A 3,400-nucleotide genomic window follows, 5' to 3' on the forward strand; every position below is an offset into this window, starting at 1 on the left:
CATCTACACAGAAACACCTGTGTGCTTTGATGCAGGGGTACCATCCACACTGTGTGCAGCCACAGAAACACCCGTGTGCATGGATGCAGGGGCACTTATGTGGGATGTCCTTCTGTATATGTGTTAATTTTATTATCCAATTAATAAGGCTGTTTTGGCCAATGGCTTAGCAGAGCAAAGCCTGGTGGAAAATCCAAACAGAGATATTTAGAGAGAGTGGGATAAGAAGCCTGAGCTAAAAGGCCAAACAATGTTGCAATTAATATAGTTTCTTTCTGTGTGATTATTAGGATCTGGGTAGCAGGGAATGAAGGAGCAGTCTCTACCTACAGGGTACCATCTACACTACCTGCAGCCACAGAAACGTCTTTTGTGCATGGATACAGGATTTTTGGAAAGATCTGTTACAGATTGAGTTGTGCCTGCCCCAAATTAATATGCCAAGTTCCAACCCCTAAGACCTCATAATGCTGCTTTACTTAGAAATGAAGTCCTTGACTGGGTAATGGTAGCACACGCCTTTAATCCCTCTTGGGAGGCAGAAGCAGGCAGATCTCCATAAGTTTGAGGCCAGCCTGATCTACAGAGTTAATTCCAGAACATTCAGGGTTACACAGAGAAACCCTATCTTGAAAAAAAAGTGAAAAAGGAAAAATGAAAGGAAAAGAAATGGAGTCCTTACAGACATAATTAAACAAGATGTGGCCATTAAAGTTGGTCTTTAATCCCATATGACTAGTGTCCTTGAAAGAGGGAGACTCTGGGTTCTGAGAAGCACCCAAAGAAGGTATTGGGGAAGGTAAAGGCAGAGATGAGACACTGCTGAAAACCACAAAATGTGGAAAGTCCCAGGGAGGGGCCTGGAATGGGTTCTCCAGTACAGCCTCAGAGGGGCACAGCCATTGCCTTGACTGTGATCCTGAACTAGTTTCCAGAGGTGCAAGGCAAAAATGTCTGCTTAAGCCCCTCCTTCCGTGCACAGAGGCAGAACCCTGCGGGCAAATGCCAACCGTCTTCTGCTCTAGTTTAAGTTATGAGACGCCCCAGAAGGCCTTGGGTCACCTCCACAGGGTTCAAAGAGAAACAGGAGCTGGAAGACCCTTGGCTTAAGTGCAGGAGAGGATCCTGCTGTGTAGACAGAGCTAGGCTCACCCCACTTTGCATCTACTTCTGGACCCTGATATATCCTCCTGGGTGCCCCCAAACAAGCCCTTCCCCTTTTTGATTCCACATCCAGTAGCTACAAGCTGATCCTTGACTCTGGTTGGTCCTGAAAGGATCTACATTGTGACCAACACCTTCTGTAGGTTTTGCCCATGTGGTGGCCTTTAGCTCTCAGTATTAACTATTGGAGTGATGAGGGAGAGATTGCAGATGGATGGAGCACTGCCCCTGGCACTCAGAATGCCCACCAAATTACAAGAGCCACCTGCTCTCAGTAGGTGAGGGCAATGTGGAAACACATTTGGTAGCTAGAGTATGGTGGCCGGATCCGAAAGTCGGCTCCTCCCACCAGCACTAGCTCCATGGAAGCATATTAAGGGATGTTTTGTGTGTTGGGATTTTCCTTAGATAGAAAAACCAGAAGATATAAAACAATTAGGTAATTGGTCTGCCCCTGGTAAAGGAAGGGCGGAAACTGTGAGGGAGCCAATTGTGGCCATTGAACTCAGCACCCTTCCCTACCCAGCTGCACCCCAAGGTGCACGTGTTTTCCAAGGAAGACTGATGTAGCCAGCGCTGCCATAGCCTGGGCTTGCTCTAGGGCTCTGCAGTTACTCACTGTGGGACGCTGTCTCTGCAGTTCTATGCAGGATTCAAATGGCAATGCCATCCCCTTTCATGATTTATGATGTCGACATGAAAAGTGCCAGCGCCTGAGAAAGACACTGCAGGAGGTTGTCTCCCACTTCTCCCAGGCTGGGGGCAATGGGAATCCAGTTAACTTAGCTCCATTCCCTGGCAGATCCTCGGAGAAAACTCAGAACCCTGTTCCTGAATTATAAACCTGGTTTTGAAATGTTTGTTGAAGCGCTGAGTACATTGGGCACATTGCATCACAGGTCTGCAGACAGAGGTATTTACATATGTGTGGGAGGGTGTGAGTGGGCGTGGCATCCCAGGTCTTATCACTGGCCAGAAGATGTTTCCCAGCTGAGACGCAAACACCTGAAAGCTGTTGGAATGCCGGGAACCCTCAAATACTGTGGCAATTCGCTCTCTCTTGTTTAAATTAATGCCCCTGAGATCCTCCAGTCACAGAGACTCTTAACTCAGTTGTGCATATGGGGAAACTGAGGCTTCTACTTTGCAAGGCTCTATTCCAGACCTAGACTTCTGGGCATGGACCTGTGGCCATAACTGAGTTCTTAGGGAAGTTGCCATTTTGCTTTGAGTTCGGTTGCCTTATTGGCTTGCTAGCAGTATTGGGAGTCCATATGTCAAGACTCCCAGTGGCTGACTTTTCCAGAGAAGGTGACAGAAGACCGGAAGCTCTAGCTGCAAAATTCAGAGGCAGTACTCATCAGGGCCATCTAGGGAACTCACTGCCCATTTCTGTGGCCAAGGCCAAAAAATTATAGGTAGACAGACAGACAGACAGACAGACAGACAGACAGACAGAGGCCTACCCTCATTTGGGGTACAGTGTATACTCACAGAGAAGTTACCGAGGTGGGCGCAGCTCCACAGCCCCACACAGCCTTCTGCCCATAGGGCAATAGTGTTTGAAGACCACAGTCACCTGGTTAATATTTGTCAGGTCAATTCCTGGAACTGACAGGAAGGCAGATGGGGCAAATGGGAAAGGATCTGTTTTCAATGTGTGTGTCCTGGCTGCCAGTCCCACCAACAGGTGGCTTGTGGTTCAGGGTCGCCTTCTGTCTGAGGGTGCTGCGGCACTGGTGGTGGCGATGGGGGCACGGGAGGTGGGAGATGCTAGCCTGTGTACTGGGGCTTTGCAGGATCCAGAACCCTGGTGGTGAGACTGTGAGGAACGTGTGGTCATTCCTACTCCACAGACGGAAGCATGAGGCCCAGTGCCTTGCTCAGAAGTCACTCCGAGCCTTTCTCACCACGCCAAAGCCTCCTCTTATTTCACAGACACTTTAAATAAGTATAATCCATATAGATCTAGGACGGTGCTGGAGAGAAGTTTAGTAAGTGTTGAAGAACCTATGAAGTGAGGGCTGGAGCTGTGGCTCAGTGGTTTAGAATGGATGCTGCTCTTGCAGAGGGCCTGAGTTCGGTTCCCAGCACCCACTTCGAGTGACTCCCAACTGCCTGTAACTCCAGCTCCAGGGGATCTGACATCCTTCTCTGGACTCTCTGAGAGCCTGTACTCATGCAAACACACACACACACACACACACACACACACACACACACACACACACACACA

General features: G+C 48.9%; 1 protein-coding gene across 1 annotated transcript in view; it reads right to left on the reverse strand.

Moving 5' to 3' along the window:
• Positions 1-2,689, reverse strand: part of LOC101990278 (serpin A11) — a 10,480-nt gene extending 7,791 nt beyond the window's left edge. The window contains exon 1 of the mRNA XM_005343505.2: positions 2,659-2,689. The gene's annotated coding sequence lies outside the window, so the exon portion shown is untranslated. The remainder of the gene's footprint in view (positions 1-2,658) is intronic.
• Between the last annotated feature and the right edge of the window lie 711 nt (positions 2,690-3,400).

This window comes from Microtus ochrogaster, chromosome 1 (genome assembly GCF_000317375.1).
Source record: "Microtus ochrogaster isolate Prairie Vole_2 chromosome 1, MicOch1.0, whole genome shotgun sequence".
Taxonomy (NCBI): domain Eukaryota; kingdom Metazoa; phylum Chordata; class Mammalia; order Rodentia; family Cricetidae; genus Microtus; species Microtus ochrogaster.